Below are 14,284 nucleotides of genomic sequence, written 5' to 3' on the forward strand. Positions count from 1 at the left end.
CCGCTGCCATCAAGTGGTTATAAATGGCAATATCTCATACATCAATGTGTTAATCCTTTATAACTCTTAGTGTTTTTTTGCCTAATCCCTCTTAAATGTTGCATGCTTGTTTAGAATGAAATTAGGCATTATTTTACACAGTTTTGATCATTTGTGGGCTTTCTGTTTGTATTGATAGGCCTTTGTGTACACTGTGACAAGAACATACTATACATCACTGGTTTATAGTTGTCCAAATGCAATTGTTCAACATGTTTTTGATAATTATTGACCTTCAGAGTCTAGAGAATTGTACTTCAGTGGTTTTATTGATTTTCAGCTTAAAGCCTTGGACTACTTTGCCAAAGTAACTTTTTTAAATAACCTTGAATATTTCATTAACAGCTTTATTGACAACATTGGTCCCAGAAGTTGTTCAGAATGAGGAGATCTATCATATGATATGAAGATCTAGTGTTTATGTGAATATATGAGCATTTTCAGACAATTTGAAGCCATTTACCATATAAATCTTATGTTTTGAGACCTTTTTTACTGTTATAGCGCCACCTATGGTCCGATCTCCATGAAACTTTGCATGCTTGTTAAGAGTCACCTGTTACATGTTTTCAACAAGTTTCATAAAGTTTTGAGTTTTCGTTTAGGTTTTATATGCTCTTGGGTATTTTGGTCACGCCCCTTTTCTAATTTAGCCAGTTATAGCTAACCAAAAGACAAAATTCAATATTTTTTTGATAATTATTGATCTAGAGTGTCCAGAGAAAATTACTGCAGTGGTTTGGTTTCGATCAGGTAAAAAACCTAGGACTAGTTCGCAAAAGTAAGTTTTTAATATATTTGTGAATAACAATTGAACGATTTGATTGACATCTTCGCTCCTTGAGGCAAAGTTGTTCACAAAGAGGAGATATATCATATGATATGAAGATCTAGTGTTTGTGTGAATGTATGAACATGTTCTACAAATTGTGATCATTTTCTATTGAAAATGTGTGTTATTGAGGCTTTTTCAACTGTTAAAGCGCCACCTATGATCCGATCTCCATGAAACTTTGCATGCTTGTTAAGAGTCACGTGTTACATGTTTTCACCAAGGTTCATAAAGTTTTGAGTTTTCGTTTAGGTTTTATAGGCTTTGGGGTATGTTTGGCCATCCCCCTTTTCTAAATTACCCATTTAAAGCTAACCAAAGTACAAAATTCAACATTTTTTTGATAATTATTGATCTAGAGAGTCCACAGAATATTACTGCAGTGGTTTGGTTCCGATCGGACAAAAAACCTAGGACTAGTTCGCAAAAGTAGGTTTTTAACATATTTGTGAATAACAATTGAACGATTTGATTGACAGCAATGGTTCTTGAGGCAAAGTTGTGCATTATGAGGAGATCTATCAAATGATATGCATATTGTGTTGATATGTGAAACACCACGTGGTTACAGAGCCATAAAACTCGTTAGCGCCAACTAGTGGCCGATTTCTTTCAAAATTCTTACAGCCCTTAAGGTTCATGAGTCGAACGTACCCAGTGAGTTTCGTTCCGATCAACTTCCGTTAACCCTTTCAAATAGGTGCTTAAATTTGTTTGGCCAATGGCGGCCATGTTTTTTGAGATATGCAAATGTCCTCATAGGTACTTGTGCCCCTTCAGACCAAGACATTGCATACCAATTTTCAAGTCGATCGAGCCAACGATTGCCTAGTTATAGCCATTTATGTGTTTTTTCTATCTTATAGCGCCCCCAAGTGGCAAAGATGTGCAATTTTTTTGATTTGACCAAAGATTGAGCTCATACATACGTGTACCAAGTTTGGTGAAGATATCTCATTCCGTTCAAGAGTTATAGTCAAAATAACACTTGGCTAATGTTAGCATAGACGCTTTTTGACGTACTGTTTCACGTAAGAATCGAAATTTCAACTTTTTTTTGATAATTATTGATATTGAGTGTCCAGGGAATATTTCTGCAGTGGTTTGGTTCCGATTGGTTGAAAATCCTAGGACTAGTTCTCAAAAGTAGGTTTCGGATATAGCTCGATTTTGCGCGAAAACGGTGCGTCGTAGAGCTAAAAAAGCAGCTGTGCACTTTTGTTCGGGCTAACCCAAGGATTGCAACGATGCCATGTTTTTGAGTCTATGGCTAACGGTTTACGACCTGCGGCCAAAAATGTCTAAAATTTTAGTTTTTTGCGCAGTAGCGCCCCCGTTAGGCCGATTGGGCCGGTTTTTTGTATCTGAGTAGCGAGCAGGACTACTACCATCTGACCAAGTTTCAGCTCTCTAGGCCTTACGGTTTGGGCTGCACGTTCAGTTTTAAGGCGGAAGAATAATAATAATAATTAAAGCTGCAAGCAGCATTTACCGGGGTTCAAGCACATTAAGGCCTCTGAGGTGGTCTGAGCCAACCTGGATGCATGGATGACAGTTAAACACATCCAAAATGGAGAACAGGCTAACAGACAGACACACACACTGAAAGTAAATGATTAGACTAATATATGTATACTCTATAAGCATATGCACACACACACACACACACACACACACACACACACACAGAAAGACACACATATACATGCACAAACATTTTGTTGCAGATATAGGTATTTGAAATAAGTGATAGGTGACAATAAACTTATTGCAAGTCTTCTCTTTTTTAGAGTTTAGATGTCATTTTCAGGTTAAACTGTAATCATAATGTGGCAAAATTGTAAAAACTGATACATCTGTAAGAACAAAATGGAAAACATTGACTCAATGAGATTTAAAATGTTATAACAGTTACATTTTTAATGTTTTGGGATGAATTCATGAATCCTTTCAACAGTACTGTTCAACTTAACTGAATGAGCCCATTAGTGGTCTTCCACTGCCATCTAGAGGTTATAAATTGCATTTACTCAAGCAACACTGTTTTTAAACATAACTGTTATAGTGTTTTTTTTTTTTTTTTTGCCCAATCTCTCTTAAATTTTGCATGCTTGTTTAGAATGAAATTATGCATTGTTTTACACAGTTTTGATAATGTGTGGGCTTTCTGTTTGTATTAATAGGCCTTTGTGTACACTATGAAAAGAACATATTATAAAATTACTGGTTTATAGTTGTCCAAATGCAATTGTTCAACATGTTTTTGATAATTATTGACCTTCAGAGTCTACAGAATTGTACTTCAGTGGTTTTATTGATTTTCATCTTAAACCGTATCACAAGTATGCCAAAGTAACTTTTTAAAATAATCTTGAATATTTAATTAACAGCTTTATTGACAACATTGGTCCCAGAGGCAAAGTTGTTCAGAATGAGGAGATCTATCATATGATATGAAGATTTAGTGTTTTTGAGTGAATATATGAGCATTTTCAAACAATTTGGGGCCATTTACCATATAAATCTTGTGTTTTGAGACCTTTTCTACTGTTATAGCGCCACCTATGGTCTGATCTCCATGAAACTTTGCATGCTTGTTAAGAGTCACCTGATACAAGATTTCACTGAGTTTCATACAGTTTTGAGTTTTCCTTTAGGTTTTATAGGCTTTGGGGTATGTTTGGCCACACCCCTTTTTCTAAATTACCCGGTTACAGCTAACCAAAGGACAAAATTCAACATTTTTTTAATAATTATTGATCTGGAGAGTCCACAGAATATTACTGCAGTGGTTTGGTTCCGATCGGGCAAAAAACCTAGGACTAGTTCGCAAAAGTAGGTTTTTAACATATTTGTGAATAACAATTGAACGATTTGATTGACAGCAATGGTTCTTGAGGCAAAGTTGTGCATTACGAGGAGATCTATCAAATGATATGCATATTGTGTTGATATGTGAAACACCACGTGATTACAGAGCCATAAAACTCGTTAGCGCCAACTAGTGGCCGATTTCTTTCAAAATTCTTACAGACCTTAAGGTTCATGAGTCGAACGTACCCAGCGAGTTTTGTTCTGATCAACATCCGTTAACCCTTTCAAATAGGTGCTTAAATTTGTTTGGCCAATGACGGCCATGTTTTTTGAGATATGCAAATGTCCTCATAGGTACTTGTGCCCCTTCAGACCAAGACACTGCATACCGATTTTCAAGTTGATCGAGCCAACGGTTGCCTAGTTATAGCAATTTATGTGTTTTTTCTATCTTATAGCGCCCCCAAGTGGCAGAGATGCGCAATTTTTTTGATTTGACCAAAGATTGAGCTCATACATATGTGTACCGAGTTTGGTGAAGATATCTCATTCCGTTCAAGAGTTATAGTCAAAATAGTATTTGGCTAACGTTAGCATAGAAGCTTTTTGGCGTACTGTTTCGCGTAAGAATTGAAATTTCAACTTTTTTTTGATAATTATTGATATTGAGTGTCCAGGGAATATTTATGAAGTGGTTTGGTTCTGATTGGTTGAAAATCCTAGGACTAGTTCGCAAAAGTAGGTTTCGGATATAGCTCGATTTTGCGAGAAAACGGTGCGTCGTAGACCCCAAAAAGGCGCCGTGCACTTTTGTTCGGGCTAACCCAAGGATTGCAACAATGCCATGTTTTTGAGTCTACGGCTAACGGTATACGATTTACGGCCAAAAATGTCCAAAATTTTTGCTTTTTGCGCTGTAGCGCCCCCGTTAGGCCGATTGGGCTGAGACTTTGATAAGTTCTCCCCAAATTGAGCTCTACGATCTGTCCAAATTTCAGCTCTCTACGCCTTACGGTTTGGGCTGCACGTTCAGTTCTAGGGCAGAAGAATAATAATAATAATAATAATTAAAGCTGCAAGCAGCATTTACGGGGTTCAAGCACTTAAGGGATCTTAGGTGGTCAGAGCCAACCTGGACATATATGGATGGCCGTTAAACACATCCAAAATGGAGAATAGGCTAACAGACAGACACACACACTGAAATTAAATGATTAAACTCGTTTTTAAGATTTTAGATGTCATTTTCAGGTTTCACTGTAATCATAATGTGGTAACATTTTAAAAACTGATATGTCTGAATGAACAAAATGGAAAACTTTAACTCAATGAGATTTGAAATGTTGTAAGAGTGTTTTTTGTATTGTTTAGGCATTACATCCTTTCAACTGTACAGTTTAAGTTAGCTGATTGAGCCCATTAGTGGTTTTCCGCTGCCATCTAGTGGTTATAAATGGCAATTTCTCATACATCAATGTGTTAATCCTTTTAACTCTTAGTGTTTTTTGCCCAATATCTCTTAAATATGGCATGCTCGTTTAGAATGAAATTATGCATTATTTTACACAGTTTTGATAATTTGTGGGCTTTCTGTTTGTATTAATAGGCCTTTGTGTACACTATGCAAATAACATATTATAAAATTACTGGTTTATAATTGTCCAAATGCAATTGTTTAACATGTTTTTGATAATTATTGACCTTCTGAGTCTAGAGAATTGTACTTCAGTGGTTTTATTGATTTTCAGCTTAAAGCCTTGGAATACTTTGCCAAAGTAACTTTTTCAAATAATCTTGAATATTTAATTAACAGATTTATTGACAAAATTGGTCCCAGAGGCAAAGTTTTTCAGAATGAGGAGATCTATCATATGATATGAAGATTTGGTGTTTTTGAGTGAATATATGTGCATTTTCAAACAGTTTGAGGCCATTTACCATCTAAATCTTGTGTTATGAGACCTTTTCTACTGTTATAGCGCCACCTATGGATCAATCTCCATGAAACTTTGCAGCCTTGTTGAGAGTCACCTGTTACATGATTTCACCTAGTTTCATAAAGTTTTGAGTTTTCGTTTAGGTTTTATAGGCTTTGGGGTATGTTTGGCCACACCCCTTTTTCTAAATTACCCCTTTACAGCTAACCAAAGGACAAAATTCAACATTTTTTTGATAATTATTGATCTAGAGAGTCCACAGAATATTACTGCAGTGGTTTGGTTCTGATCGGGCAAAAAATCTAGGACTAGTTCGCAAAAGTAAGTTTTTAACATATTTGTGAATAACAATTGAACGATTTGATTGACAGCAATGGTTCTTGAGGCAAAGTTGTGCATTATGAGGAGATCTATCAAATGATATGCATATTGTGTTGATATGTGAAACACCACGTGATTACAGAGCCATACAACTCGTTAGCGCCAACTAGTGGCCGATTTCTTTCAAAATTCTTACAGACCTTAAGGTTCATGAGTCGAACGTACCCAGCGAGTTTCGTTCCGATCAACATCCGTTAACCCTTTCAAATAGGTGCTTAAAATTGTTTGGCCAATGGCGGCCATGTTTTTTGAGATATGCAAATGTCCTCATAGGTACTTGTGCCCCTTCAGACCAAGACACTGCATACCAATTTTCAAGTCGATCGAGCCAACGGTTGCCTAGTTATAGCCATTTATGTGTTTTTTCTATCTTATTGCGCCCCCAAGTGGCAGAGATGCGCAATTTTTTTTATTTTACCCAAAATTGAGCTCGTACATATGTGTACCAAGTTTGGTGAAGTTATCTCATTCCGTTCAAGAGTTATAGTTAAAATAGCATTTGGCCAACGTTACTATAGACGCTTTTTGGCATACTGTTTCGCGTAAAAATTGAAATTTCAACTTTTTTTTTGATAATTATTGATATTGAGTGTCCAGGGAATATTTCTGAAGTGGTTTGGTTCTGATTGGTTGAAAATCCTAGGACTAGTTCGCAAAAGTAGGTTTCGGATATAGCTCGATTTTGCGAGAAAACGGTGTGTCGTAGACCCCAAAAAGGCGCCGTGCACTTTTGTTCGGGCTAACCCAAGGATTGCTATGATGCCATGTTTTTGAGTTTGTGGCTAACGGTTTACGATTCACGGCCAAAAACGTCCAAAATTTTTGTTTTTTGCGCTATAGCGCCCCCGTTTGGCCGATTGGGCTGAGACTTTGATAAGTTCTCCCCAAAATGAGCTCTACGATCTGTCCAAATTTCAGCTCTCTAGGCCTTACGGTTTGGGCTGCACGTTCAGTTCTAGGGCGGAAGAATAATAATAATAATAATAATAATAATAATAAAAATCCTAACAATTACAATAGGGTTTCAGCACTGCGTGCTTGAACCCCTAATTAAAGCTGCAAGCAGCATTTACCGGGGTTCAAGCACATTAAGGCCTCTGAGGTGGTCAGAGCCAACCTGGATGTATGGATGACAGTTAAACACATCCAAAATGGAGAACAGGCTAACAGACAGACACGCACACTGAAAGTAAATGATTAGACTAATATATGTATACTCTATAAGCATATGCACACACACACACACACACACACACACACACACACACACAAAGACACACAAAGATACACATATACATGCACAAACATTTTGTTGCAGATATAGGTATTTGATAAAAAGTGATAGGTGACAATAAGCTTATTGCAAGTCTTCTCTTTTTTTAGAGTTTAGATGTCATTTTCAGATTAAACTGTAATCATAATGTGGCAAAATTGTTAAAACTGATACATCTGTATGAACAAAATGGAAAACATCAATTCAATGAGATACAAAATGTTATAACAGTTAATTTATTAATGTTTTGGCATGAATTCATAAAAACAGTACTAGCTGAAAGAGCCCATTAGTGGTCTTCCGCTGCCATCTAGTGGTTATAAATTGCATTTACTCAAACAACACTGTGTTTTTAAACATAACTGTTAAAGTGTTGTTGTTGGGTTTTTTTGCCCTATCTCTCTTAAATGTTGCATGCTTGTTTAGAATGAAATTATGCATTACTTTACACAGTTTTGATAATTTGTGGGATTTCTGTTTGTATTAATAGGTCTTTGTGCCTCTGGGGTGGTCTCGGCCAACCAGGATGTATGGATGACATTTAAATACATCCAAAAGACAGACACACACACACTGAAATTAAATGATTAAACTAGTTTTTAAGAGTTTAGATGTCATTCAGGTTTCACTGTAATCACAATGTGGCAAAATTGTAAAAAATGATGTGTCTGTATGAACAAAATGGAAAACATTGATTCAATAAGATGTAACATGTTATAACAGTTAATTTATTAATGTTTTGGCATGAATTCATGAATCCTTTCTACAGTACTGTTCATTTTAACTGAATGAGCCCATTAGTGGTCTTCCGCTGCCATCTAGTGGTTATAAATTGCATTTACTGAAACAACACTGTGTTTCTAAACATAACTGTTATAGTGTTGTTATTTTTTTTATTTTTGCCCAATCTCTCTTAAATTTTGCATGCTTGTTTAGAATGAAATCATGCATTATTTTACACAGTTTTGATCATTTGTGGGATTTCTGTTTGTATTAATAGGCCTTTGTGTACACTATGCAAATAACATAATATAAAATTACTGGTTTATAGTTGTCTAAATGCAATTGTTCAACATGTTTTTGATAATTATTGACCTTCAGAGTCTAGAGAATTGTACTTCAGTGGTTTTATTGATTTTCATCTTATACCCGATCACTAGTTTGCCAAAGTACCTTTTTAAAATAATCTTGAATGTTTAATTAACAGCTTTATTGACAACGTTGGTCCCAGAGGCAAAGTTGTTCAGAATGAGGATATTTATCAAATGATATAAAGATTTAGTGTTTTTGAGTGAATATATGAGCATTTACAAACAATTTGAGGCCATTTACCATATAAATCTTGTGTTTTGAGACCTTTTCTACTGTTATAGCGCCACCTATGGTCTGATCTCCATGAAACTTTGCATGCTTGTTAAGAGTCATCTGTTACATGATTTCACTGAGTTTCATAAAGTTTTGAGTTTTCGTTAAGGTTTTATAGGCTTTGGGGTATGTTTGGCCACACCCCTTTTTCTAAATTACCCCTTTACAGCTGACCAAAGGACAAAATTCAACATTTTTTTAATAATTATTGATCTAGAGAGTCCACAGAATATTACTGCAGTGGTTTGGTTCCGATCGGACAAAAAACCTAGGACTAGTTCGCAAAAGTAGGTTTTTAACATATTTGTGAATAACAATTGAATGATTTGATTGACAGCAATGGTTCTTGAGGCAAAGTTGTGCATTATGAGGAGATCTATCAAATGATATGCATACTGTGTTGATATGTGAAACACCACGTGATTACAGAGCCATAAAACTCGTTAGCGCCAACTAGTGGCCGATTTCTTTCAAAATTCTTACAGACCTTAAGGTTCATGAGTCGAACGTACCCAGCGAGTTTCGTTCCGATCAACATCCGTTAACCCTTTCAAATAGGTGCTTAAAATTGTTTGGCCAATGGCGGCCATGTTTTTTTTAGATATGCAAATGTCCTCATATGTACTTGTGCCCCTTCAGACCGAGACATTGCATACCAATTTTCAAGTCGATCGAGGCAACAGTTGCCTAGTTATAGCCATTTATGTGTTTTTTCTATCTTATAGCGCCCCCAAGTGGCAGAGATGCGCAATATTTTTGATTTGACCAAAGATTGAGCTTATACATATGTATACCGAGTTTGGTGAAGATATCTCATTCCGTTCAAGAGTTATAGTTAAAATAGCATTTGGCTAACGTTAGCATAGACGCTTTTTGGTGTACTGTTTCGCGTAAGAATTGAAATTTCAACTTTTTTTTGATAATTATTGATATTGAGTGTCCAGGGAATATTTATGAAGTGGTTTGGTTCTGATTGGTTGAAAATCCTAGGACTAGTTCGCAAAAGTAGGTTTCGGATTTAGCTCGATTTTGCGAGAAAACGGTGCGTCGTAGACCCCAAAAAGGCGCCGTGCACTTTTGTTCGGGCTAACCCAAGGATTGCAACAATGCCATGTTTTTGAGTCTATGGCTAACGGTTTACACTTTACGGCCAAAATTGTCCAAAATTTTTGTTTTTTGCGCTGTAGCGCCCCCGTTAGGCCGATTGGGCCGGTTCTTTGTATCTGAGTAGCGAGCAAGACTACTACCATCTGACCAAGTTTCAGCTCTCTAGGCCTTACGGTTTGGGCTGCACGTTCAGTTTTAAGGCGGAAGAATAATAATAATAATAATAATTAAAGCTGCAAGCAGCATTTACCGGGGTTCAAGCACATTAAGGCCTCTGAGGTGGTCTGAGCCAACCTGGATGCATGGATGACAGTTAAACACATCCAAAATGGAGAACAGGCTAACAGACAGACACACACACTGAAAGTAAATGATTAGACTAATATATGTATACTCTATAAGCATATGCACACACACACACACACATACACACACACAGAAAGACACACATATACATGCACAAACATTTTGTTGCAGATATAGGTATTTGAAATAAGTGATAGGTGACAATAAACTTATTGCAAGTCTTCTCTTTTTAAGAGTTTATATGTCATTTTCAGGTTAAACTGTAATCACAATGTGGCAAAATAGTAAAAACTGATATATCTGTAAGAACAAAATGGAAAACATTGACTCAATGAGATTTAAAATGTTATAACAGTTACATTTTTAATGTTTTGGGATGAATTCATGAGTCATTTCAACAGTACTGTTCAACTTAACTGAATGAGCCCATTAGTGGTCTTCCACTGCCATCTAGAGGTTATAAATTGCATTTACTCAAGCAACACTGTGTTTTTAAACATAACTGTTATAGTTTTGTTATTTTTTTTTTGCCCAATCTCTCTTAAATATTGCGTGCTTGTTTAGAATGAAATTATGCATTATTTTACACAGTTTTAATAATTTGTGGGCTTTCTGTTTGTATTAATAGGCCTTTGTGTACACTATGCAAATAACATATTATAAAATTACTGGTTTATAATTGTCCAAATGCAATTGTTCAACATGTTTTTGATAATTATTGACCTTCAGAGTCTAGAGAATTGTACTTCAGTGGTTTTATTGATTTTCATCTTAAACCCTATCACAAGTATGCCAAAGTATCTTTTTTAAATAATCTTGAACATTTAATTAACAGCTTTATTGACAACATTGGTCCCAGAGGCAAAGTTGTTCAGAATGAGGAGATTTATCATTTGATATGAAGATTTAGTGTTTTTGAGTGAATATATGAGCATTTTCAAACAATTTGAGGCCATTTACCATATAAATCTTGTGTTTTGAGACCTGTTGTACTGTTATAGCGCCACCTATTCTTCGATCTCCATGAAACTTTGCATGCTTGTTAAGAGTCACCTGTTACGTGTTCTCACTGAGTTTCATAAAGTTTTGAGTTTTCGTTTAGGTTTTATAGGCTTTGGGGTATGTTTGGCCACACCCCTTTTTCTAAATTATCCCTTTACAGCTAACCAAAGGACAAAATTCAACATTTTTTTAATAATTATTGATCTAGAGAGTCCACAGAATATTACTGCAGTGGTTTGGTTCCGATCGGACAAAAAACCTAGGACTAGTTCGCAAAAGTAGGTTTTTAACATATTTGTGAATAACAATTGAACGATTTGATTGACAGCAATGGTTCTTGAGGCAAAGTTGTGCATCATGAGGAGATCTATCAAATGATATGCATATTGTGTTGATATGTGAAACACCACGTGATTACAGAGCCATAAAACTCGTTAGCGCCAACTAGTGGCTGATTTCTTTCAAAATTCTTACAGACCTTAAGGTTCATGAGTCGAACGTACCCAGCGAGTTTCGTTCCGATCAACATCCGTTAACCCTTTCAAATAGGTGCTTACAATTGTTTGGCCAATGGCGGCTATGTTTTTTTGAGATATGCAAATGTCCTCATAGGTACTTGTGCCCCTTCAGACCAAGACATTGCATACCAATTTTCAAGTCGATCGAGCCAACGGTTGCCTAGTTATAGCCATTTATGTGTTTTTTAAATCTTATTGCGCCCCCAAGTGGCAGAGATGCGCAATTTTTTTGATTTGACCAAAGATTGAGCTCATACATATGTGTACCAATTTTGGTGAAGATATCTCATTCCGTTCAAGAGTTATAGTCAAAATAGCATTTGGCTAACGTTAGCATAGACGCTTTTTGGTGTACTGTTTCGCGTAAGAATTGAAATTTCAACTTTTTTTTGATAATTATTGATATTGAGTGTCCAGGGAATATTTTTGAAGTGGTTTGGTTCTGATTGGTTGAAAATCCTAGGACTAGTTCGCAAAAGTGGGTTTCGGATATAGCTCGATTTTGCGAGAAAACGGTGCGTCGTAGACCCCAAAAAGGCGCCGTGCACTTTTGTTCGGGTTAACCCAAGGATTGCAACAATGCCATATTTTTGAGTCTATGGCTAACGGTTTACACTTTACGGCCAAAAATGTCCAAAATTTTTGTTTTTTGCACTGTAGCGCCCCCGTTAGGCCGATTGGGCCGGTTCTTTGTATCTGAGTAGCGAGCAAGACTACTACGATCTGACCAAGTTTCAGCTCTCTAGTCCTTACGGTTTGGGCTGCACGTTCAGTTTTAAGGCGGAAGAATAATAATAATAATAATAATAATAATAATAAAAATCCTAACAATTACAATAGGGTTTCAGCACTGCGTGCTTGAACCCCTAATTAAAGCTGCAAGCAGCATTTACGGGGTTCAAGCACTTAAGGGATCTTAGGTGGTCAGAGCCAACCTGGACATATATGGATGGCCGTTAAACACATCCAAAATGGAGAATAGGCTAACAGACAGACACACACACTGAAATTAAATGATTAAACTCGTTTTTAAGATTTTAGATGTCATTTTCAGGTTTCACTGTAATCATAATGTGGTAAAATTTTAAAAACTGATATGTCTGAATGAACAAAATGGAAAACTTTAACTCAATGAGATTTGAAATGTTGTAAGAGTGTTTTTTGTATTGTTTAGGCATTACATCCTTTCAACTGTACAGTTTAAGTTAGCTGAATGAGCCCATTAGTGGTTTTCCGCTGCCATCTAGTGGTTATAAATGGCAATTTCTCATACATCAATGTGTTAATCCTTTTAACTCTTAGTGTTTTTTGCCCAATATCTCTTAAATATGGCATGCTCGTTTAGAATGAAATTATGCATTATTTAACACAGTTTTGATAATTTGTGGGCTTTCTGTTTGTATTAATAGGCCTTTGTGTACACTATGCAAATAACATATTATAAAATTACTGGTTTATAGTTGTCCAAATGCAATTGTTCAACATGTTTTTGATAATTATTGACCTTCTGAGTCTAGAGAATTGTACTTCAGTGGTTTTATTGATTTTCAGCTTAAAGCCTTGGAATACTTTGCCAAAGTAACTTTTTCAAATAATCTTGAATATTTAATTAACAGATTTATTGACAAAATTGGTCCCAGAGGCAAAGTTTTTCAGAATGAGGAGATCTATCATATGATATGAAGATTTTGTGATTTTGAGTGAATATATGTGCATTTTCAAACAGTTTGAGGCCATTTACCATCTAAATCTTGTGTTATGAGACCTTTTCTACTGTTATAGCGCCACCTATGGATCAATCTCCATGAAACTTTGCAGCCTTGTTGAGAGTCACCTGTTACATGATTTCACCTAGTTTCATAAAGTTTTGAGTTTTCGTTTAGGTTTTATAGGCTTTGGGGTATGTTTGGCCACACCCCTTTTTCTAAATTACCCCTTTACAGCTAACCAAAGGACAAAATTCAACATTTTTTTGATAATTATTGATCTAGAGAGTCCACAGAATATTACTGCAGTAGTTTGGTTCTGATCGGGCAAAAAATCTAGGACTAGTTCGCAAAAGTAAGTTTTTAACATATTTGTGAATAACAATTGAACGATTTGATTGACAGCAATGGTTCTTGAGGCAAAGTTGTGCATTATGAGGAGATCTATCAAATGATATGCATATTGTGTTGATATGTGAAACACCACGTGATTACAGAGCCATACAACTCGTTAGCGCCAACTAGTGGCCGATTTCTTTCAAAATTCTTACAGACCTTAAGGTTCATGAGTCGAACGTACCCAGCGAGTTTCGTTCCGATCAACATCCGTTAACCCTTTCAAATAGGTGCTTAAAATTGTTTGGCCAATGGCGGCCATGTTTTTTGAGATATGCAAATGTCCTCATAGGTACTTGTGCCCCTTCAGACCAAGACACTGCATACCAATTTTCAAGTCGATCGAGCCAACGGTTGCCTAGTTATAGCCATTTATGTGTTTTTTCTATCTTATTGCGCCCCCAAGTGGCAGAGATGCGCAATTTTTTTTATTTTACCCAAAATTGAGCTCGTACATATGTGTACCAAGTTTGGTGAAGTTTTCTCATTCCGTTCAAGAGTTATAGTTAAAATAGCATTTGGCAAACGTTACTATAGACGCTTTTTGGCGTACTGTTTCGCGTAAAAATTGAAATTTCAACTTTTTTTTGATAATTATTGATATTGAG

At 36.1% G+C, this 14,284-nt stretch overlaps 1 protein-coding gene across 1 annotated transcript in view; it reads right to left on the reverse strand.

The window, feature by feature from the left end:
• Positions 1–14,284, reverse strand: part of LOC127934042 (FERM domain-containing protein 4A) — a 170,133-nt gene that overhangs the window by 115,705 nt on the left and 40,144 nt on the right. The gene's annotated exons all lie outside the window — the stretch shown is intronic.

The sequence above is a fragment of the Carassius gibelio genome, chromosome A18, assembly GCF_023724105.1.
Source record: "Carassius gibelio isolate Cgi1373 ecotype wild population from Czech Republic chromosome A18, carGib1.2-hapl.c, whole genome shotgun sequence".
NCBI classification, from domain to species: Eukaryota; Metazoa; Chordata; class Actinopteri; order Cypriniformes; family Cyprinidae; genus Carassius; species Carassius gibelio.